Source organism: Heloderma suspectum, chromosome 5 (genome assembly GCF_057233095.1).
Source record: "Heloderma suspectum isolate Gila_16-S chromosome 5, 16-S_ref, whole genome shotgun sequence".
NCBI lineage: Eukaryota > Metazoa > Chordata > Lepidosauria > Squamata > Helodermatidae > Heloderma > Heloderma suspectum.
Window position 1 is genome coordinate 147,962,397 of NC_139462.1, and position 25,541 is coordinate 147,987,937.

Genomic DNA, 25,541 nt, shown 5'->3' on the forward strand with positions numbered 1-25,541 from the left:
AGGGCGGGGAGCTCAGAAGTGCTGGTACGACACTTGCTATGTGTTGTCCGGCTGCCTTTTCCAGTGATCCGAGGTTCTGCAGCTAGACAGCTGAAATCGGCTGTATAGTTGTGAAAGCAGGGTGGCGGGAGCATAGAAGAGATCTGCTCCTCACCACTCCTCCCTCCCTGCACTGGATAGGCAGTGACTCCTGGGCTCAGAGGCGACTGCCAATCTAGATAGGATTGCTCCCTAAGAGACCTTTCTTTCTGGCCAATAGAGAGACATTATAAACTGACTCTTTGGGACCAAAAAGCCAGGTGGATTTTGAGGCTATATATTTATTTATTATATTTCTATACCACCCATCAGCCAAAGCTCCCCAGGTGGTGCACAAAAGAAAACTTAACACCATAACATGCAATAACACAGTAAAATCTAGTATAAATATTATAAGTCTAACACAGAATAAAACTGAAGTAGAAACCAAGACGCACTAACACAATTTTTTTAAAAAAACGAAGAACTGAAAGGCTAAAAAGCCCGGAGAAAATAAAAAGGCCTTCACCTGGCACTGAAAAGACCACAATATTAGGGATGTACAAAATACTCACCTGGCTCCACGCTGGGGCATCTGCGGTAGGGGGGAGGTGCTCCGTCACTCCCCCCGGAATCCTCCCTGGCTGGCTTCACTCTGCGGTGGCTCTGCAGAGCCGCCAGCCAGGGCCGGCCGCAGCCAGAGTTCCAGCCACGGCTGGGCTGCTGCGGCCGCAAATGGCAGCCGTCGTAGCAGCTGCCATTTGTATCCTTGCAAGCTGCCTTGATAGGCTACGTAAATACTTACATAGCCTATCACGGCAAAGAGCAGGGGTGCAAATGGCGTAGCAGCTGCCATTTGCGTCCCTACTCTTTGCCGTGATAGGCTACGTAAATACTTACGTAGCCTATCACGGCTGCAAGAATGCAAATGGCGGCCGCAGCAGCCTGGCCGCGGCCAGCCGGGAGACCAGCCGAACCCGCCACTGGAGCCACCACTGAAGCTGCTCCCAGAGACGCTGCCGCATCCACCCCAGGTAAGTTCCATCCCGGGGGGATTCCGTGGGGGGGCAGGGGGCGGGAGGCCGTTCCACCATGGATTCTGGGGGGGGCAGATTCTAAAGAATCCGGCCTCACTGGAATCCATGGCGGAATTCTCTGACACCTCTATGAAATATAGGTGCCTGCCAAGTAAGCCTCTCTTGAAGGGTCATTCCTCAACCGAGATGCCACCACTGAAAAGGCCCTCTCCTTAGTAGCCACCTGCTTCTTCACCTCATTCAGTGTGGGCACCCGGAGAAGTGCTTCTGAGGGTGATCTTAGGGTTTGGGCTAAACACACTAGGCCTGTTCAGATGTCATGCTAAGCCACCATGGTTTACATTTTTGAGTGAACCACAGTGGCCTAGCATTTTGTGTGTGGGGTCAAAATCCCTATCCCGATAGGTAACCACCAGCACCCTGGCTGACCACCCCTCTGCAGTGGTGTTAAGGGGGCCCAGGGTGGCTTACCATGTTGTGTGGTGGGGTCTCTGTTGTTAAAAATGGCCGCTCCACACAAAAACATGGCAACCATAGAGACAGCAGCCTAAAGTGTCTGCCACTTCTGGAGAAGCTCTAGGAAGTGTTGCAGGACTCTATGGTAACCATTGCATAGTGACAAACAGAGCAGCCAGTGAGCACCATTTCCCAGCATGATGGCTGCTGGGATAACTGGCAGTGGCAGTGGGAGAACAATGCAGTAACCACAGAGCAGGGATGGGTAAGTAAACTATGGCATGCCACATAGTTCCTGGTCATGTGACAGGCGTGTGCATCACAGTTAGCCTAAACCCCCCTGCACCACAGTTACCCTAACTACCCTTCCCCATTTCACATCTGAACAGGGCCAATGACTCTCTGTGGCCTTAACAAATCTCTTGACCTTGCTATGCTACTCTGAAATTCAGCCTTTTCAAATCAGGATTTGAACACATATTAGCTGAGCTTCTTCTCCTTGGGCCATCATAGCACAGGAGATTGTCAATTGAAGAGCAAGTGCTATTATACTGGGTTACACAGAATAAGGGAATTCATTTCTGGGATGTATTATTATCAACTCTGTATCATTTATAAGGGAATTACATTTGGAGCTTTGAACCTCCCTTTCATTAAATTTTCAGATCTTTCATTTTTACAAATGGTTGCATTGTTTTAGCCATGTTGGAGAGAGAGAGAGAGAGAATACATGGATATGTTTAAATCCTACAACATAAGTTATGTATATTGTTCTATAGATTTCCCTGAAGAAGCACCTATATGAGGCCCAAAACACATTGAAACAGTTAGGGCTCCTTCACACGGAGCTTTTATCCTATGATTGAGATTGCTCCTTCACAGAAGTTTGCGGGCTCTTTACATGACGCCGTGATCATCCAGGGTATCTCCTACACTAAATGCCCTATGTTCCATTTTTAAATAGATCGCAGATAATGAGCTATCAAATTACCCCGTTGTGTTCTGCTTCAGTTTCCTCCATGAAAAGAGGAAAAGCAGCAAGAAGAGGAGCTACATCAGTGAAACGTATGGAAGACTTAAATAAGGGGGAAAAGGAGAGGGAAAGGGGAAGGGGGAAAGGAAGCAGGTGAAAAAGGAAGTCATTGTGATCCTGCATTTAAAACAGAAGCAGAAAGCCCCGTTTTAAATGCAGGATTTTAGGCTGGTGTAGAGATGCCCTTAACCCCTTTGGAATAAAACACTGCTTTTGCTTACCCAGTTGCTTCTTGCTATTTGCTTATCCAATTGGGGTATCTCATTTTGGAGGAAATGGCAGGCCAGGCCTGTTCCTTGTAACTCTGTAATGCCACCCTGAAAATGCAGCTTGTCAGCCCAGCAAACTCAGGAGATATTAGGGGCCCTGCTGTCCTTATAGAGCTACTGCCTCAGAGTTGGCTGCTCAGTCAGAGAAACGTGCCACTTAGAATAGCTAATGTACAGACTGCCTGGCCTTGCAGTGCCTCTGTCCCCTTCAGAGCTTGGTCTTGGAGAACACGTCTTGCCTCTAGCCCCTTGGAAGCACAATTACTGCCTTTGGCGGTGAGCCATGCCTGCCCCCTGACCATGCTGTTTTCCTCTGATCCTGCTGGGTCCTGACACCCAGGTGGCTTCCCCATGTCCAACCCAAACACTCTAGCCAAGGCACCACACTGGGCCTCCATCTTTTACAAGGGCGGGCAACTTGTGGACCTCCAGATGTTTTGGCCTGTGACTCCCATCATCCCTAGCCAGCCAGCATAGCCAATGGTGAGGGGTGAGGGAGATTGTAGGCCAGAAGATCTGGAGGCCACAAATTGCCCATCCCTCATCTATCAGGCCAGGCCTGTACAACCCCCAACCCAACTCTGTCCAACAGCCATATATGGTGGGCCAGTTTTTCAGCATTTTATTGTACTTGCTGCAAGTTCTTCTTTCAGTGCGAGAGGCAGGTTACTCCAATTCTGGCACCAAATTTGCTTGTTTTTATTCTTTGTCTGCCTCCTCAACCTTCAAAGCAGGCTTGCACCCATCAAGCCCAAAGGCAGGTCATTAGCCAGGTTTTATGGCTTTCCAGCTGCTCGACAAGTCAGACATCCCTTTTTATGTAGTTCGGGGGCAGCAAGAACTGGACATGAATCTTGCCCCTGGTATTCCAGCCAGGGCTGGGCTGGCCCAAGACATTTTGCTGCCTGAGGTGAAGACCAAAAATGGTGTCTTCCCACCCATTCCATGTACAAAAGCTGAGTTTTTGGCTTGACGCACCACAAGTTATTCAGGCCTAGATCAAAGTAAATGACTCTTTCCCTCGAATATTGGCAATTGCAGCAGCCCCAGTTTTTAAGTTTTGATTTTCATCCCTTGCTAGCTATTCTGGTCCTACATATCAGCGCCAACATCATTGACTTCATCTCTAATATACTATTAATGCCATAGGAAATTCTTGCTATTATCCTTGCTGGAAAGGGACCCTGCTTGCCCCCTTTCTGAGGTAAGATGGCGCTATTCTAAATCTCTAGTGATAAATCTGTAAAAGATCAAAAGCCACTCATAAGGCATCTTTCAGCAGTCAGGTGGAAACTTCTACATCTTTCCTATACATCTATGTGCTTCGTTAGTAAAGTTTCTAGCATATGCATCTTCAGAGATGGCCTTTTCAGTTCCCCCACCCACATTGCCTTTTAAAGAATCTTCCCCGAAACATTTTTAAATAGCTTTTGACCTTTCCAAAGTAAGCCTGTCCTTCTCTGGGTGCTTCATCATCTGCCACTTTCTTCCACTATTAAAGGCAAATATCATCTGGTGCAAAATGGAGTTCATGGAGGGCATAGCCATCAATATCTATTTGCCAGATGGGGTTTTTTTGGTGGGGGGGGATATAGGTCCCACATAATTGGCTGTAGGAGCATGCAAGGCAACTGCTGGGCTTCCAAGTTGCAAGGCACCAGGGATCAGACTCAGATTGAATTTACTGGTGCTCCTATGTGAGGTTCATACAGACAGACATGGTGGCTGCAGACAGGACCACCAAGATCATAACCACCATGTCAGTAGGCTCCACATAGAGGGCTGGATCTTGGATCTGCCTTCCATGAGAGGAAGGGCTCCACCTGATTTGGGGGGTTCCCTTCCCCCCCACACACACACCATAGTTCACCCCATTCACCAGGAGCTCCTGACTCTCTCTGTAGCATTTTCAAGGGGCTGGAGGAGCTGCTGCGGGAAGGAGGGGGTAGGGAAGTTCACTTCCACCAGTGCAGTTGATCCGACATAAATCGGGATCTGACCCATTGTGTTGGCTCATACAATTTGTACCCCCACAAAATCTCCAGTAGGACATGAGCCTCCATCTGCTTGAAGTGGCCCTGGGAAAAGAAAGAGCGAGAACAGAATGGGTAGGCATGAGCAAGGAAACATCTGGACTAGCAGTACTAGTGTGTTGTCTATTCAGTTGTTCAGAATGAGGATGATGGCTTTCAAAGGCACACAAGAAGAGGGAAATCAAGCAGGAGGTAGCATCATCAACCTTAAGTAAGCCAAGAGAGAAGAGACAAAGGACCATTTGGGGCTGTGTGTGTGTGTATGTGTGTGGCTGTGTGTGTGTGTGTGTGTGTGTGTGAAGGGCCTGTAGTCAAAAAGCTTGAAACCTGCTTCAGAAGAAGTCTTAAGAACCTCAGAATGAAACCTGGCAGAAATATCCCAGCAAGCGACATAAAACTAGGGATGTCAGAGAATTTTGCCACGAATGTCGGGGAGGCCAAATGCCAGCGCATTTGGGCCCCCAAAATCGGTGGTGGTCTGCCCCCCACCCCCCCAGGACGGGACTTACCTTGGGCGAATCTTCCTGGTGGCGGCGGCGGCGGTTTGGTGGCGGTGCGGTGGCAGCGGCCAGTCTTCCAACCGGCTGCCGCCGCCGCCATTTCCAATAAAAAAAAAAACTGATAGGCTACGTAAAGATTAACGTAGCCTATCACGGCTAGATTTTTAAAAAAATACCGTGATAGGCTACGTAAATGTTTGCGTAGCCTATCACGGCTGATTTAAAAGAAACAAAAACACGCATACGCAAATGGCGGCGCCCATGGGCGCCGCCATTTGCATTCCTTATTTTGACACGTCTTAGTCTACGTAAACATTTACGTAGACTAAGACGGTGAAAATAAGGGGAACGCAAATAGCGTAGATGCTACGCTATTTGCATTCCCCTTATTTTCGCCGTAGTCTACGTAAATGTTTACGTAGACTAGACATGCCAAAATAAGGAACGCAAATGGCGGCGCCCATGGGCACCACCATTTGTGTACGCGCGTTTTTGTTTTTGTTTTTTAATCAGCCGTGATAGGATATGTAAACATTTACATAGCCTATCACGGCTGACTGCAGGGATGCAAACGGCGGCGGCTATGGCCTCCGCCATTTGCGGACCTGGCCTGCTAGGATTTGGGGGAGGGAGGGACAGAGTGCCTCCCCCCCAGCCCGAATTTTGGGGGGGGGGAGGGACAGAGCGCCTCCCCCCACCTCGAATCAAATTTCGTTAAAAGGTAAGTGACTTTCGTACATCCCTACATAAAACAACTGCGAGGCTGCATCATCTCTGTTGCAATGAGGAAATGGGAATTTCAGTGCAACCTGATGCATACCTGGGCTCTTTCATGTGTCTCTTTCATCTGGTGAACACTTTACTGCATTAGAAGAGGCAATATAGCATTGTGAAATGGGGCACCAGACCGTGAAAAGCAATAGCTTGTACTTTTGACTACATCTGACCCTGTGTAAAAATCACTTAACTTCTCTCTGCCTCTCCATTTCTCTTCCTTTGTTTACTGGTTTCTAGGCTATTCATTCAATTTCTTGAAATGGAAACATCCATCTCACTGGGTGTTCCCAATGTTCAGGTCAACTAATTATGGGGTCCCGGGCTCTTCCTGCAGCTTCCTGCTGGCTGCACATCCTGGAATACCTGCAGAGCAACACCACATCATGTTGCATCATGCCACTCCCATGGCATTCTGGGATGTGCGGTTGGCAGGAAGCAGCACAAGGCTCTCTCCATAGCTTTCCACCGACCAATCTTCATAGAATCCCTCGGGAGTGATGCGGCATTGTGTTCTGTCATGTTTAGGGATGGACGGGCACCCCCCCGTCTGAGTTCTCTGTGCACCTGCCAAGCCTCTGCCCTGCTCACATGCCCCTGGACCCCCCCAACCCCCCCTCGCTCTCTAAGCAACCTGTAACCTTGCATATACCGGCCATTCACAGTGCCATTTTGTGGAAGAACAAATGTGCGCATATCTGTGCCTGCCAGGTTTTTGGGTTTTCTGGCAAAATGACGGGTGCAGAGATTGCTGGATGGGCCTGGGGTGAGTGTGGGAGGCTTGGTGAGTGGTGGTTGTATAGGGCTGGGCAGGGCAGGGAGCTCAGTTGGTGTTGCTCAGGTCCTCCTGTTTCCCAGACCCAATCAGATACCTGCATCATCCCTAGTCATGTTGTATCACTCTCAGGGCATTCCAGGAAGTACAGCCAGTGCAGAGAGAGCCTCACACCCCTCTGAATGGACTGGAGCAGGGCTTCTTTATAAAGTTATAAAGGCAAGAAAAACAACAATGGTTGGGCTAAAAAAAAATAACCTTGGTAGGGATGGGTAAGAATTTCTTTTCAGTCCTGTTTTTATTAGAAATTACAAAAATCTGCAAAATGCCCCATATTGGACACAAAGAAGATCTTGAGGTTTTGTTTTTTTTAATCAAATTTGGGAGAAACCAAAACTGACATTTTCATCCATCCAGGCCCAGTGCTTTGAGTTTCACTCTGAAACATCTAGGTTTGAACCCCTGTGTTTACCTAGGGTTGCCACCTCATTTTTTTTTTTTAGATATTTGACATACAACTTTATTATGAGCTAAACAAAAAGGAATGGGAATGACAGTAACGAACAAGATTTAGCACTGAATACTGTGATGCAACTGCAGCAGTCAGATTTGTAACTCAAATGGGGAGTAAACTGCAGTTCAAAACAGCTAAATAGATACATCCAAAATGAAGGATTTTTTTTTAACTGCCACATTCACTCCAAAGCCCATTCTCTTTTTCAGCATCCCAAAGAGTAAAGCACATGTTCTACTCAGCTAGAATAATAAAGTGGTAAACACGCTGCACCACTGACATCACAGGACAGTTGCCTATAAAACTAGACCTCTGACGCTGGGCTCCAGCTTCACTACTTCACAGATCATCATCTCCATCTGGCACGTAGGGATGGGGGAGAATTTCTCCCCGAAACTTCGGGGGGCCAAGCGCCAACGCATTCGGCCCCCCGAAATCGGCAGTGAAATTCTCCAGCCCCCCCCCCGAGATGGGACTTACCTTTCACGAATGTCCCTCCCAGCGGCGGGTCCTGGCGGTGGTTCGTCGGGTCTTCGTCAGGGGCGGGGGCGGCAGCCGGTCTTTTGACCGGCTGCCGCCGACGCCATTACAAGGAAAGTTAAAAATCTTTGTAAATCTAGCCATGATAGGCTACGTTAATCATTACGTAGCCTATCACGGGGGGGTTTTTGTTTTGTTTTGTTTTTCGCGGCCGGGTAGACGGGGCTCTTCTACCTAGGGTTGGCGGAGAATTTCTCCCCAAAACTTTGGGGGGCCGAGCGCCAACGTGTTCAGCCCCCCGAAGAAGTTTTGGGGAGAAATTCTCCGCACCCCCCCGCACCCCGCACCCCCCCCGGGACGGGACTTACCTTTCCCGAATGTCCCTCCCGGCGGCGGGTCCCAGCGGCGGTTCGTCGGGTCTTCGTCAGGGGTGGGGGCGGCAGCCGATCTTTCGACCGGCTGCTGCCGCCGCCATTCCAATAAAACTAAAAAAAAACAAAACGCCCCCGTGATAGGCTACGTGATGATTAACGTAGCCTATCATAGCTAGATTTGCAAAGTCAGCCGTGATAGGCTACGTAAATTGTCACATAGCCTATCACGGGTGACTTAAAAAAAAAAAAAAGCGTGTACGGCTAATGGCAGCCCCAATAGGGAGCCACCATTCATGTTCCTTATTTGGTCGCTGTAGTCTACGTAAAGATTACGTCGACTACGGCGAAAATAAGGGCAACGGTATTTGCGTTGCCCTTATTTTCGCTGTAGTCTACATAAAGTTTTACGTAGGAATGGGGTGCCTCCCGCCCGGCCTGAACTTCAGCTGGGCGAGGCGGGAAGCCTCCCCCCCTCACATGAACTTTGGGGGGAGAAGCGAAGCGCCTCCCCCCCACCGCAAAAAAAGCTGTGGGACAAGGTAAGTCCCTTTTGTACATCCCTATCTGGCAGTGCAGTGGTTTGAGCAACCTGTAAATCATGCTCATACTGTGCTGCCAATGCTGGATTCATAACAACCTCTGGTGGTACAAGAGCAGGCATGGCAACAAAGTCCAAGTTGGGATCTCCAATTAGCTTCCTTGCCAGCCAAAGGAAGGGCTTCTCAAAGTTGTAGTTACTCTTGGCTGAAATATCATAGTACTGCAGATTCTTCTTCCAGTGAAAGACAGTAGACTTTGCTTTGACTTTCCTGTCCTTGATATCCACTTTGTTGCCACACAAAACCCGCACCAGATCTCTATGCCAGTTGGGTACATTCTTGTATGTAACTCTTGATGTTACACTGAACATTATGATGGCACATTGAGCTTGGATGTAGTAGCCATCTCGCAGACCTCCAAACTTCTCCTGCCCAGCTGTGTCCCATATGTTAAATTTAATAGGACCTCTGTTAGTGTGGAACACCAGAGGATGGACTTCAACACCCACAGTAGCCACATACTTCTTCTCAAATTCACCAGTCAAGTGGCATTTTACAAATGTTGTTTTACCAGTACCATCATCACCAACCAAAACAAGCTTAAACTGCACTTGGGGTTCTCCTTGCGAGGCAGCCATGCTGCGTCTTCCCGATGTGTCTCTCAGCTCTGCCTGCTTTTTGTCCCCCTCCTCTGTCCCTCTCCGGAGAACTGGGTGGGCGGCTGGGCTGAGGAAGATGGCAGAAACATGGTGGTTCAAATAGTCATAAAAAGAAGGGGCCACCTCATTTTTTTCTGACAGGTTCCTCACCTTTAAAAGCTATATGGCAGGCAGCTACATCATGATCCTCTCCATGCTGGGAGGAATAGCTGTATCTATGGAATTTGGTTGATGCAGAGGGGTGAGAATTTCATTTCAGTCCATTTTTTTTATATGGATTTAATTTATCAGAAGTCACAAAGCTCTTCATGTCTGAGAGAGAAAGGACTTGCTATTTTAAAACATCAAATGAGGGGAAAAGCAAAACTGATGGATTTGCTCCTCCCTAACCTTTGTCCACCCGCTAAGTAAGTTAAACAGTGCCCCAATTGTGGAGGAATTTCTACACCCTTCCCACAAATCAGCAGAAAATACCACCACCACCCCTCTTTCCATAGAGGGGATAATTTGGGGGAAACGGTGTGTGTGCAGGATGGAATTTCAGCTCAGCCTTAAAGAATACAAAGACGTTGAGAAAAGTGCATTACAACTTAGGAAATATTATAATTGGTAGCTACTGAGACAAGAAAACTATTGAGGGTCAGGAAATCTAATACACTTGTTTCTCCCACAGCCCCACGGTCACTGTATTTGTTTCACTCCGTCATGGTCCAAAGATTGAATAACAAAGTCATAAACAAATGAAAAGCAGATTATCAGAACTTGTCTACAGAAGGCACCAGTTGAGGCGAATTGCTTTATTACTGTAATGAGCTTAAAATGAGACCTGTAATGCATTTTTGGAGATTCAATGGGCTTTAAATGAGCATCTTAAATTCTACATACATAAGAAGTACATTGAGAAATAGCACTGATCTCTTTGAGGACTCTGCAAAAGTAGACCGGAACTGTCATTTTAATGGATTTCCTCTGTATTTTGAGGCTTGCCTACCAGACACCAACACAGATGTTTAAAGGGAAAACAAAAGCAAAGCCCAGACACAAGGTTTAATGATTTAATCATGGTTAGGCAAACCATCGTTTCTTGTCTTAACCCCAGTTAAGGACCCAACCATATAATGAAACTGATTTAGCATGACATGCTAAGCTCTGCCTACACAAGCTATGTATCGGAAGATACCAGTAAGATCAGTTTGTTATCTTGCAAGCAAAAAGGCTGTGTTGCACAGATACAATGCTTAACCGTAGTTAACATAAGCCATGGTGTGCAAATCTGCTTTAAAACATAGCCTCACATCCCTAGCTGTAGCCAATCATGGTTTACATATTCATTTGGAATTCTTGATCATTGCTAAGGAAAACAAGCTATGATAAAAGTTATGTCTACTTAGAGCTATATCAGTTTAGATTAAGTTTTGGAATGGGACTTCCATTCTTCCAAACCCAAGCAGTTTTGATGTAGTCTGTCTTGGAGAATGACTTCTCCTGTATGCAATCACTCTGATCTGAAGGAGAGGCCTCGTTCCATATTCCCTCCTTTGCAAAGGAAAAACAATAGGGTTGGCAGAGAATTTCTCCCCGAAATTTCGGGGGGCTGAGTGCCAACGTGTTCGGCCCCCCGAAGAAGTTTCGGGGAGAAATTCTCCGCACCCCCCCCGCACCCCCCCCCCGGGACGGGACTTACCTTTGGTGAATGTCCCTCCCGGCGGCGGGTCCGGCCGGCGGTTCGGCGGGTGTTCGAGCGGGGCGGGAGCGGCAGCCGGTCTTTCGACCGGCTGCCGCCGCCGCCATTGCAATAAAAGAAAAAAAAAAACGCCCCCTGATAGGCTACGTGACGATTAACGTAGCCTAACATTGCTAGATTTGCAAAGTCAGCCATGATAGGCTACGTCAATAGTCACGTAGCCTATCATGGGTGACTTAAAAAAAAAAAAAAGCGCGTACGGATAATGGCGGCCCCCATAGGGAGCCGCCATTCCCATTCCTTATTTGGTCGCTATAGTCTACGTAAAGATTTACATAGACTACAGCGACCAAATAAGGAACGCGAATGGCGGCTCCCTATGGGGGCCGCCATTTGCATACGCGCTTTTTTTTTTTTTAAGTCACCCGTGATAGGCTACGTGACGATTTACGTAGCCTATCACGGCTGACTTTGCAGATCTAGCCGTGATAGGCTACATTAATCATCACGTAGCCTATCTCGGAGGCGTTGTGTTTTTTTTTAACTTTTTAGTTCGCGGCCGGGCGAGGCGAGGCGCCTCCTCCCCGGCCTGAATTTCGGCCAGGCGAGGCGGGAAGCCTCCCCCCCGGCCTGAACTTCGCGGGGGGAGCAGCGAAGTTCCTCCCCCCCACCGCAAAAAGCTTCGAGGACAGGTAAGTGACTTTCGTCCATCCCTAAAAAACAACAACAACAACAACAAGATTGGCCATGGGGACTAGGGAGTAGATAATGGACAGAGCCTTTTCTACCCAATGAAATCTAAACAGCTACTTGTCTATTTTATTTCTGAAGATAAATGAAGACAGAAATCTTTTCCAAGTACTGAGTTATTGAGGGACAAAACAGACATTGCTTTAACTGTGTGTCTAGCAGCTATGTGATCTTTTCATTTTTACTCTGGAGAAGGTGCAGGGGACCCAAACTAGTTCTTAAAAGCCCCTCCCCCATGCTAGGGGGGAAATCCACATCATGGAAAAAGACATAGCTGCTAGACACACAGTTTTGGCTCTGAAGAATTCAGTTCCAGGCTGCTGTAGTTATATGTGCAGGGTTGCTATCTATGTTTTTGTTATAGATTTAAAAGTTCAAGTTAAGGTGTTTGTTTGTTTTTTAAACCAAACCTATTTATTATTCTAAGTCAACTTGGCATATTTTAAGTGGGAAAGTGACTACTAACCATATAAATAAATGAAATAAATAAAAGAAGGTGATGACACAAATTTGAAGGGTTTTTGCTTGTTTGTTTTTAGTTTTTGCTTTAGAATGTCAGCTTTATATTTATGACAGGATGGGCACTTTGAAAAACACACACTAACAACTTTTTCATTACATATTCAAATTAATCTCTGAAACCTTGAGGACTAGAAAGCTACTTTAAAAAAATGAAATATGGGGTCCTATCTCTTATCTATGAAAGCGGTAGTATTTCCTTTCTCATTTCAGTTGTTTTTTTGAGGGGGATGAAAAAAAAGTCCAATATATGCTGTAATGTTGAAAAGATGGCAACATTTTACATTTTATTCTAGGCCCAGTGGTTCACCAGACACTTAGACATGGCCATGGCACTCATCTGATTACATCCAGACTGTTATGAGGAAACATTATGTGGGGTGATCACCAACAACGCTGCAAGTGTGTCACTGTCAGCACTTGAAGCCAACATTTTGACCTGCTTTTGTCCATGAAATCAAGAGAAGTACATTGAGCACACAAACTGTATAATGCTTTCTCAGTGGTGGGTCAACAGCTGCTCAGATTTCCTGCTAGGAATGCTTTGAGATATATGAGTGGAAAAGCTTGACACAGGATTTTGGAACTGGTTGGCAGCTTTCCTTGTTGACCTCAGGGTGAAAGCACCCAAGTTAAATGAAGTTTTTAAATGCTGATTGAGACAGTGGTCATTAACCCATCCTGTCAGTACAGCTTCAGTTGATAAATGCTCTTGGTGTATGGCACAAGGCAGGGGAAAAAAGGAAAGATTACTCCTGTGCAAGCACCGGGTCATTAGTGACCCCTAGAGGGACGCCACTTGAGCTAGTGTTCTCATGACAGACTATAGCAGGGTGGTTTGCCATTACCTTCCCAGTCGTGACTACCTTTCCCCAGCAAGCTGGGTACTCATTTTACCAACCTCGGAAGGATGGAAGGCTGAGTCGACCTGAGCCGGCTACCCGAGACCCAGCTTCCGCTGGGATCGAACTCAGGTCATGGGGAGAGTTTCGGTTGCAATACTGCCGCTTACCACTCTGCGCCACATGAGGCTCTCTGAAATGCAGGAAGCTCAAGACAAAAGACACGACTGCCCCAGATCTGCCAGACTGACCTCTTTTGGAGGTAGTAGTAGGGAGGGGCAGATTCCCTACCTGTCATTGTGGCCAGGAATCCGCCCTTGGGGGGAGACGATCCGTTCCTCCCTCCAGAAACCTTTTTGGCTGGCTCCACTCTGCAGTTATGCCATGGAGCCGCTGTCTGGCTCCGAAGCACCAGTGATACGGCTGCCAGTGCCATATCGCTGGCTGAGGGGTATTGACTGCGGATGCAAATGGCATCCAGGATGCCATTTGCGGCCATAAAGGTCTTAGTTTAAGGTGAATGCAGCCGTAAATGGTTTTTTCACGTCATAGGCTATGCAAATATTTGCATAGCCTATTGCGTGAAAAAAAAAACAACAACAGGGAAGCAAATGACGTCCAGGATGCCATTTGCGGCCATAAAGGTATTAGTTTAAGCTAAATGCAGCCATTTATGGATGCATTTACCTCAAACTAAGACCTCTACGGCCACAAATGGTGCCCTGGATGCCATTTGCATCTGCAGTCAATAACCCTCAGGCAGCGATATGGCATGGCAGCCATTTATGGCTGCATTTACCTCTAACTAAGACCTTTACAGCCACAAATGGCATCCTGGATGCCATTTGCATCTGCAGTCAATAACCCTCAGGCAGCGATATGGCATGGCGGCCGTATCACTGGTGCTCCAGAGCTGAAGGATCCGGCCAAAGAGGATTCTGCAGGGAGGCAGAGGTAAGTATTCCATTCTGCCACAGACTCCGGGGGGCTGGATTCTTTAGAATCCGGCCTCATTGGGATGGAATTCTCCACCATCCCTAGGTAGTAGACAATCATAGTTAGACATGGTCATGGTCATCTGATTCCCTTCCACTTTTGAATCATATTGACCATTTGGAGATTCTTCTTCTTCTTCTTCTTCTTCTTCTTCTTCTTCTTCTTCTTCTTCACATCTTCCCTTCCATAATGTGGCAAAGGGTTTATTTTTAAACAAGATCTTTGACGAAATATAGGGATGGTGGAGAATTCTGCCATGGATTTCAGTGAGATCCACGAAACCCATGGCAGAACGGCCTCCCACCCCCCGCTACCCCTCGGAATCCCCCTGGGGACGAAGCTTACCTGGGGCGGAGGTGGCTCCGGTGGTGGCTCTGGAAGCGGCAGCGGCTGGTCTCTCGGCTGGCTGCTGCAGCCGCAAATGGCGACTGTCGTAGTGGCCATCATTTGCATCCTTCCAGGCTGCCCTGATAGGCTATGTAAGTATTTACGTAGCCTATCATGGCAAAAAAAAAGGGAACGCATATGGCGGCGCCTAAGGTGGCCGCTGTTTGAATTCTCTTTTTTTTTTGGCCATGATAGCCTATGTAAATATTTATGTAGGCTATTACGGCAAAAGAGAGGGGCACAAATGGTGTAGTGGCTGCCATTTGCATCCCTGTATTTTGCTGTGATAGGCTATGTAAAGATTTACATAGCCTATCATGGCCAAAAAAAAAAAAAAGGAACACAAATGGCGGCCGCCGTAGACAATGCCATTTGCGTTCGCTGTTTTGTTTTTGCCGTGATAGGCTACGTAAATCTTTATGTAGCCTATCATGGCAAAATACAGGGATGCAAATGGCATTGGCTATGGCAGCCGCCATTTGCATCCCTGCAGGCTGCCCAGAGGCCGGATGTCTGGCTGCAGGCGGCCCTGGCCAGCGGCTCCGTAGAATTGCCACAGAGTGGAGCCGGCTGGAGAGAATTTTGGGGGGAGGGATGGAGCGCCTCCTCCCCACCGCAAATGTCACCCTTCGAAAAGGTAAGTGACTTTCGTACATCCCAACAAAATATGTTCCTGACAAATACTAGAGCTAGGTAACAAGACTAACAAGATACTTAGAAGGTGCAGTGTTTGACAGATGTATGGGCCCCAGTCTCACTCCTTCCCCTGTGTGTAGAGCCTACATAAAATGCTGTTGTGTGAGCCAGTCCTAAAGGTTGTTTACGTGGTGATACATGATTCCCATGCTTGCTGTTATTAAGCAATAACCTGAGTACCTGTACCTCTGACATCTTTTTATGTTATCAGAAAATGGGTTTGATGCAGATTTATGCTGGATCACCTCTTCTGATGGAAGTTGACTTCCTTGCTCCCTACTTCACATGGCAGCCCCTGCAGCCCCCTAAAAATGCTACATAGAGAGTCAGGAGGCCCTGATGAATGGGGTGATCTCCAAAATTGGGTGATGGGACCTTCTGTGAGCAGAACCCTTCCTCTCACAGAAGCTCCCTTCCACTCATGGAAGGTCCTTTCCTCTTGTGGAAGGCAGATCCAACTAAACATGGATTATTGCCTCATCTCATGGCATGTGATTATTAAACAATAGGCATCAAGCTAGGAAATACTGATTGCCTTGGGACAAAACCCTAAATTATGGTTTATCATCATGGGAATGAGCCACAGCAAGCATCAAGCTGACATAGTATCCCCCTCTCCTACTCCAGTGAAGCTACAAGATCAGAATCTTTAACTTCCATTTTTAATTAACTACAGCTTGGCATTACAACTAAATCACAGCAAAGTGTGGCTAAACTTAACTATAGTTTACTGAAACCAGCCAACTTCCAAACTAGGGTTATGAAGCTGGCTTGTTTCAGTAAGCCATAGTTAAGATTAACTACAGTTTGGGATGCAGAAGTAATGCTAAACTGTGTTTAATTAAAAACTGAATTGAAAGCTTCTGATCTCCTCCTTGCAGCTATGCCATTAAGCTCATTTCTGTAACAATAAAACATAGTTAATTGTTCATTCTGAACACATCCATTATCATAGAATCATAGAATAGTAGGGTTGGAAGGGGCCTACAAGGCCATCGAGTCCAACCCCCTGCTCAATGCAGGAATCCAAGTCAGAGCATCCCTGACAAATGGCTGTCCAGCCTCGTCTTGAAGGCCTCCAGTGTGGGAGAGCCCACCACCTCCCCAGGTAATTGGTTCCATTGCCGTATTGCTCTGACACTCAGGAAGTTTTTCCTGATGTTCAGTCGGAATCTGGCTTCCTGTAACTTGAGCCCATTATTCCGTGTCCCGCACTCTGGCATGATCAAGAAGAGATCCTGGCCTTCTTCTCTGTGACAACCTTTCAAGTACTTGAAGAGCGCTATCATATCTCCCCTCAGTCTTCTCTTCTCAAGGCTAAACATGCCCAGTTCTTTCAGTCTCTCTTCATAGGGCTTTGTTTCCAGTCCCCTGATCATCTTTGTTGCCCTCCTTTGAACCCTCTCCAGCTTGTCTGCATCCTTCTTAAAGTGTGGTGCCCAGAACTGGACACAGTACTCCAGATGAGGCCTAACCAGTGCTGAGTAGAGGGGAACTAGTACTTCCCGGAATTTGGAAGCGATGCTTCTATGAATGCAGCCCAAAATAGCATTTGCCTTTTTTGCAGCCACATCACATTGTTGGCTCATATTCAGCTTGTGATCGACGACAATTCCAAGATCCTTCTCGCTCGTGGTGTGGTTGAGCCACGTATCCCCCATCTTGTAACTGTGCATTTGGTTTCTTTTTCCTAGGTGCAGAACTTGGCATTTGTCCCTATTAAATGCCATTCTGTTGTTTTCTGCCCAGCACTCCAGTCTATCCAGATCACTTTGAATTTTGTTTCTGTCTTTAAATTAGATTTAATAAATTAGATTTATGCTATACTGATGATCAAACACTGGGAATCACAATGCAGTACAAACACTCTCTCAGTATTTAATCAAGTGGTTATGTGATGTACATGTATGTATGGACCATCCCTAAGTTGGCACAAGCATATCTATTCTCGATAACTATTACATGGATGATTTCACTCAAGTAACACTGGAAATGTTCCTTGGATAGATTAGGCTACAATTACATCCAAACTTTTCCTAATACCCAATGCATACTTGCATACAGTTCCACATGCATAGATGTTTAACAAGCATTTTTAACAAGAGCCAGCAAAATATAATGAGGCAGCTTCATTAACACAATTATCATCATATTAATAATTCAGCATTTGGCAGAAGTTATGGCACTGATGTAATTAGAATGCATCATTTTAAACTAGAAAAGAACATTCCTGCAATGATCATTAAGGTGACTGCAATGAAAGGACATATATTATCTTAGAGAGTAGTCCTATGGTCTGTGGTTGAGCATCCCAGGGACGATAGGATAGGGGTGTCAGTGAAATCTGCAATGGAGCCAAAAGAATTCAGATTTTTATTAATCCAACCCATGGATTCTGCAGCAGAGTGGCTTTTCCCCTGACAGGTGGATTCCACGGACGTGAGGACTGTTTTTCTAATGTTCGGGAATTATGCACAAATTTCATTGTAAAAAAATATGCAAAAAAAAAAAGCCTGGCCAAAAATGTGCATTTCCCCCATAGGCCAAAGCATGAAAATGCACATTTGGGGGGAATTTGCGCATTTCCGCACATGCAAATTTTTCGCACATGCAAATTTTTCGCACATGAAAAAAGATCTGTTTCTGTCGATGGACAGACAATGGAAAGAAAGGTGCCTGACAATCCGCGAAACACAGACAGAATGGATTTTACACAACCGGTACATCCCTACCACAAGACTGCTTGGAAAAACCATTCTGAGGTCAGACATCCAACCTCCCACCCTGCCCCCTTGCGGCCAACAGGGAAAGAACTGTGCCAGCTGCCCTCTGAGGTTGGAAAAGCTACCTGGGAGGAGGAGGACTAGGGGTCTTCCAGTGGGTGGGGAGAGGAGGAGACCAGAGAGGCCAGGATAGAGGATGCCCTGAGCCACCTCAGCCTCCTTCCCTCCCCTTCCAAGTGCCCTCACTAGACGGGCTGTAAAATCACCAAAGATGGAGAACAGGGAGGCATTGATTGCCTCTGCTACTCCTGCCCTGCTGACTTCAGCCTGGCAGAACATAGGAATCTTGGAAGCTTCTGAGTTTCCCCTTCCCCTGACTCTATCCCTTTCCCCTTGACCACCAATCATGGTTTCCCAGCTTTTGTGCCATTTCCCCCCATTCTAAAAGGTTGGAATGACTCTCCTTGAGGCTTAATTTCTGGCAGCAAGAGCTTTAATTTATTTAATTTATTTAATTTATTTATTAAATTTATTAATCGCCCATCTGACTGGTCACCCAGCCACTCTGGGCGATGTACAACCCACCATAAAACAATTTAAAACAATAAAATTTTACCATAATTTTTTTTAAAATACCCTAACCCACCCCAAATGCCTGCCTGAACAACCACGTTTTTAATGCACGACGGAAGCTCATTAAAGAGGGGGCATGACGGAGTTCCCTAGGGAGGGAGTTCCACAGAGTGGGGGCCACCACAGAGAAGGCCCTCTCCCTCATCCCCACCAGTCTAGCTGTCCTGGCTGATGGGACAGAGAGAAGGCCATCCGAGGCTGATCTTGTTAAGCGGCCTGTCTGGTGTTGCTGGAGGCGCTCCTTAAGATAGGCTGGGCTGGAACCATATAGGGTTTTAAAGGTCAAAACCAACACCTTGAATTTGGCCCGGAAACAACTGGTAACCCGTGCAACTCCTTCAGCACTGGAGTGATGTGATCTCGCCGCCGGCTGCATAGTTAAGCTTAACTATGCTGGTGTTCGGGGTATTTTTCCCCACCCCTTTCACCTTCGGCCCCACCCACCACTGGAATGTGGCCCCTGAGAGCTTTTCCCAAATGAAATTCTGGAAAATTTTAGCTTTCTAAATTTTTATCTTTCCTGTTTTAAATCTGTATTTTAAACTCCTGTACTGCTGCTAGGTTTTATTGTGGTTGTATTGTTATATTGTGGTTTTAATGTTCTATATATTTTAAATTGTTTTATTGTGTGTTGTTTGGTTTTAATTTTTGTGAACCGCCCAGAGAGCTTCGGCTATTGGGCGGTATAGAAATGAAATAAATAAATAAATAAATAAATTCTGCCCTTGGGCTGAAAGATGTTCAGCACTGGTCTAGACATTGAAGCCCCTGCCAAAGGAAGTGAGGCAGGTGGCTCCCAGGAAGATGGTCTTTTCGGCTGTGGCACCCTGGCTGTGGAATGAGCTCCCTAAAGAGGTTTGCCTGGCACCTACGTTGTACTCTTTTCAGCATCAGGTGAAGACTATTTTATTATTTTCCCAGGTATTTTAGCATTCTAGGATTTTAGCTCTGTTGTTTTAAATCTGCATTTTAAATCTTTGCATTGCTGCTAGGTTTTATTCTGGTTGTACTTTTATATTGTCATTTTAAGTGTTTATATTTTATTTTATTTATTTTTTATGCTGTACTTGTGGTTTTAGATTTTGTGAACTACCCAGATAGCTTCAGCTATTGGGGGAAGTATGGAAATGTAATAAATAAATAAATAAATGATGATGATGATGTAATCACCCTGTGACTCAGTAATAGCACAATCATGTGCATGTTTGCTCAGAACTAAGCCCCACTAAATTCAACGGGATTTTACTTAAACTGCATAGAAACATTTGGGAATTTGGTGACAATGGGGGAACATATTGCATTGTGAAATAAGTATTTCATACCAGATCAAGTCCAGTCATTTCTCCAAGAAAGATTGGCAGCAAATGCAGCAAGACTGTAAATGTTCACTGCATTTAGGAGGATTGCCTTTTGGGTGAAAGTTTCCTTCTATCTTCCAACATGCACAGGCCTGCATATAGGGATGAACAAAAGTCACTTACCTTTTCGAAGGGTGACATTCGCGTAGGGAAGTACGAAAGTCACTTACCTGATCCCGAAGCTTGATTCATGGTGGGGGGGAGGCGCTCTGTCCCTCCCCCCGAAACTCTGGCCAGGGGGGAGGTGCCCCGTCCCTCCGGCCACAAATCCTTCTGTCCTGCCGGGATGCAAATAGCGGTGGCCATACCTGCCGCCGTTTGCGTCCCTGCAGTCAGCCATGATAGGCTACGTAAATGTTTATGTAGCCTATCACGGCTGAGTGAAAAAAGAACAACAAATGCGCGTACGCAAATGGCGGCGCCCATGGGCGCCGCCATTTGCATTCCTTATTTTGGCAAGTGTAGTCTATGTAAACATTTACATAGACTATGGCGAAAATAAGGGGAACGCTATTTGCGTTCCCCTTATTTTCGCCATAGTCTACGTAAATGTTTATGTAGACTACACTTGCCAAAATAAGGAACGCAAATGGCGGCGCCCATGGGCGCCGCCATTTGCATACTCATGGTTGTTGTTGTTTTTTCACTCAGTCGTGATAGGCTACGTAAACATTTACGTAGCCTATCACGGTGTTTTTTTAAAAATCTAGCTGTGATAGGCTATGTAAATCTTTACATAGCCTATCACGTTTGTTGATATTTTTTTTTTAACTTGGAAATGGCGGCGGCGGCAGCCGGTCGGAAGACCGGCCGCCACCGAACTGCCGCCAAACTGCCGCCGAACCAGAGCCGCCGCCACCAGGGACATTCGCACAAGGTAAGTCCCATCCTGGGGGGGGCGGGGGGGCAGACTGTTTCTCCACCAATTTCGGGGGGCCGAATGTGCTGGCATTCGGCCTCCCCGAGATTCGTGGAGAAATTCTCTGACATCCCTACATTCGCGGTGGGGGGGAAGGTGCTCTGACCCTCCCCCCAAAATTCTCTCCGGCCAGCTCCGCTCCATGGAGATTCCGCAGAGCCGCCAGCCGGGGCCGCCTGCAGCCAGACATCTGGCCACTGGGTAGCCTGCAGGGATGCAAATGGCGGCTGCCGTAGCCCCGCCATTTGCATCCCTGTATTTTGCCGTGATAGGCTACATAAATATTTACGTAGCCTATCATGGCAAAAAAAAAAAAAAAACAGCGAACGCAAATGGCGGCGGCTACGCCGGCTGCCATTTGCATTCCTTTGCCATTTTAGCCTACGTAAATATTTATGTAGGCTATTATGGCAAAAAAAAAAAGGGAACGCAAATGGCGTAGTGGTCGCCATTTACATTCCCTTTTTTTTTTGCTGTAATAGCCTACATAAATATTTACATAGGCTAAAACAGCAAGGGAACACAAATGGCGGCTGCCGTAGCCGCCACCATTTGCGTTCCCTTAGTTAAGCCGTGATAGGCTACGTAAGTATTTACGTAGGCTATCTCGGCTATATTGAAGAAGCAAATGGCGGCCGCAGACACAGCTGCGATTCACAAGTCAACGCGGATGGCAGCAGGTAGGTGCTCCATTCCAGGCCATTTCGCGGGGTAGGGGGGCAGGAAGGCTTCATTCCGCCATGGATTTCGGGGGGCCGAATGCACTGGCCGAATGCACCGAGATCCATGGCAGAATTCTGACATCCCTACCTGCATAAAGCTGAATGCAGCCATCAGCCATGCATAGTGACCCAACAGTTTTGAATAAACCAAGAACTTGTTGAATGCTCCCCCATGGCTGTACATGGCAGCACAAGATCAATAGCAGTGGACAAGCTGTCCTTGGATATACTTCCAAAGAATGTCAGGGTTCCACAGAACACAGTGTGAAAATCATTCTAGTCCACATGTTCAGTCTGGCAATTATGCGCGAATATGCCATTTTCCCAGATATGGCAACTGTGTGTGGATAAAAGGTTTGGCAATTTCAATATGAGATCTGAGCTGGAAACACGTAGGTGCTATCTTATTAGAACTGTATATTTATGAGAGTCATTTATAGAGCTATTTTCCTTTTGTTCTCTTTCCCAAGCCAATAAAACTTTGCAGTTTTTAATATCATTGGAACTGGATGCTGGAAGTTTTTTTTCCTCATATATTAAATACAGTTGGGATGCTTTGCACGACAAAAAAGGAAACACTGAGTCAGCTTTTAGAGGCTCAATGAGAGGCAAGCAAGAGCGTGTACTGCTTCTTAGGGGCAAGGCAGTTTAGAATCTGCTTTTGCAGTGTTCTTCAGGATACCTTAAAGTCAGCAGAGCCTCCAAGCTCTGAAATTTCTCATGAGATGCCTGATTTATTTGTTCATCAAAATAATATAAAGATCATGTGTATACAATCAGCACACAGAGCTAGAGATGGGGAAGACATGCCTACAGTTCACATTTTAAAAGGGACTTGCCTAATTTTGCATTTTCAAACCAACATGTAAAGCAATTATTCTTCAAAATATGCCCTTCCCAGAATGTTGCAGTGGAGATCTTCAATCAAAAAGTGTGTAGATTGGTGAAAATCAGTGATTAAAAATGCATTAGGAAAAATGCTTGCTGAAATGTATGCATTAGGCAAAATTGTGTACAAAAATGCACTCATAGGGAGGAACGTGCACAAAGAAGCATAGACATTTTCATGTGAATGTGTTTAAAAACAAAATCAAAGTTTGGGATGAACCAGACTAAGACTGCAATCTTATGCTTGTTTAGACAGAAAAAGTCCTACAACTCCCAGCATGCCCCAGCCAGCATAACATAGCTGGCTGGGGCATGCTGAGAGTTGTAGGACTTTTTTTAGGGAATAATCCAATGCATGTTTAGACAGAAAAAAGTCCTACAACTCACAGCATGCCCTGGCCAGCCATGATGGCTGGTACATGCTGGGAGTTGTGGGACTTTTTTATGTCTAAGCATACAGAGGATTATGCCATTAAGGTAGAAAAAATGACTACCTCCATGAAGGCTCCTCCTCCCTCAGCTGTCACCACCATGAGCCATTCCAGGAGGCTGTACAGTGGGAGATGAGAGTGGAAGTGGAGACATTCCACCAGCCCTACAGAAAGAGTTGAAATGGGCTGGTCCTGCACCCCTGTGACCCACTACACCATTCCATTTTGGCTGAGTGGGATAATAAACATACTTTAAACAGACTGACTGGTTAAAAATGAGAGGCAGAGAGAAACCGAAACTGAGGTTTGCCTGTCCATATTAGGGATGTCAGACATCCCTGCAATGGAATCAAATGAGTTCATATTCCCATGAATCTGACCCGTGAATTCTGCAGCAGACTGGCTTTTCCTCAGTTGCACAGATTCTGTGGACTTGCAGATTTTTTTTTAACTTTTATGCAAATTTAGTCATTAAAAAATACATTTTAAAGAAAGAAACATCAGCCGAAAAATGCACATCTGGGGGGATTTGTGCATTTTGGGTGGGATTTGTGCATTTTGGGGGGGATTTGTGCATTTTGGGGGGGATTTGTGGATTGTTGCAAGTATAAATTTGTGCAAATGCAAATTTGCATGAATTGGGAAATGGTGGAAAAATCCGATTCTACTAATAGGTGGACAATAGAACGAAAGACACTTGACAATCCCAGAAATACAGACGAAACAGATTTTACCAAAGCAGTACATCCTTAATGCATACACAAATCATATATGTGACTTTAAATGGTCTAAAGCTGTGTAAACTATATATATGCATGCATGCATGCATGCATGCTACATCTCGTCCTCTGGGACAAAATGAAAGCCCCACTAGGTTACAGCAAGTGGGCTTCAAAGAAGAAGGAGGTGTTGGTAGTGTCAAAATAAATTGTGTCATATGTGCACATCCTATTCCAGTGACATAAGAAACCACCTCAAGCGTCTTTCTTACTGCAAGACCAAAGCAATGAAGATGGCATCGAGATAATATTGCTGAAGTAAATCAATATTAACTACTTCACAGAGTGTGTGTGTGAAGTACCTCACAACAAAAGTTAATGGATGTTCATATTTCTGTTCTGTGTGAAGCTCATCATAAAAAATCCAGGTGTTTGATTTCAGCCATGCCTTTATTTACATATTTGAAGGGGATGCTGTTGTGGTACTTCCCAGAGGGAGTCTCCCAAAAGTACATTTTGACCCATAATTTATTTAGTCATTTATGCATCTATTATTTATCTAAACTATTGCTATACCATTTGATATCCTAAATAGGGATGAATGGATGGACTTGCCACAGTCCAGGGCTGTCGATTGCTTCCTGAGCTGCTGCTGCCGCCCGCACCTACTTGCCGTGCCACACAAACCCCTTGATGGCTTGGCGAGTGACCAACAGGTGCTGCGGGCCCACCTGCTCTTTTCCTGTACCACCATTTTGCACAACAATGGTGGCTCAGGCATTTCAAGGAAGGGAATGTTGTGCAGACATCGTCCGTAAAGGGCGATCTATGCAACACTGCGAACATGAATGGGCCATCCGCGCCTGTAATGTTGTGTAGATTGCCCTCTACAGCCGCAAACTTCCCAGAAATGCCCAAGCTGCCATTGTTGTGCAAAATGGCAGCTCAGGGAGGGAGCGGGCAGGCTGCCAGATGCTTGCAGACCATTCAGCATTCGTGGACGTGTCTGGTGAGTGCCACATGGTCTATAAATGGCAGGGCTGGGGGGTTGAGCAGGGGGGAGTCTGTCAGACTCCCGTATTGGGCACCCACCTGCAACATCCCTAATCCTAAACAGATTACATAAAAATGCATACAATACAGTAAAAAAGAAATGAAACAATAAATGGATAAAAATATTGCCCCAAGAGCAGTGGAACAGAACAGTGTTATCATTGATTACAAATCAGGGAAAGTCTGAGTAAAGAGATGTGCCTTCAAGAAGTATTTAAAGCTCACCAGTCATCACAGTCTCTGCCACTTGAAGCATTCCTGGGAGAATGTTCTAGAGGTTGGTTGTCCCTACTGAGGTGGCCCACTTACAGGTTGTAACCTGGCAACTAGGGATGTACAGAGTGTGTTAAATCCATTCCATTTGTGTTTCCATGATTTTCAGGCATCTTTGTACGCATTGCCAGAATTGGATTCCCCCACCCCCCGGATTTCATTCTACTTTGCACTAATTCACATTAGTGCTAATCTTCATTTGCACTAATTTGCACTGGCACAAATGCAAGAATACAGCTTAGTTAATGCACATTAGCACAAATGCCCCCCCCCCAGTGAAAACAAGTCCGCGAGTCTGCAGAATTTGCATGACTTTGAAAAAGCTGGTTTGCAACAGAATCTGCAAGTCAGATTCATAGAAATCCAAAGTCATTTGAATCTGTTGGTGATTTCTCTGATACCCCTACCGGCAACATACTGTTGGTCATGGAACAATCAATAAGGCTTCCTTGGGAGATCTGCGGGATCTGATTTGGTGGACATAGGG

At 46.1% G+C, this 25,541-nt stretch overlaps 1 protein-coding gene and 1 pseudogene across 1 annotated transcript in view; both read right to left on the bottom strand.

Annotated features, from left to right (window-relative positions):
- CNTNAP2 (contactin associated protein 2) overlaps window positions 1-25,541 on the bottom strand; it is a 2,014,778-nt gene that overhangs the window by 1,937,363 nt on the left and 51,874 nt on the right. The gene's annotated exons all lie outside the window — the stretch shown is intronic.
- Window positions 4,769-9,448, bottom strand: LOC146344625 (GTP-binding nuclear protein Ran pseudogene; annotated as a pseudogene).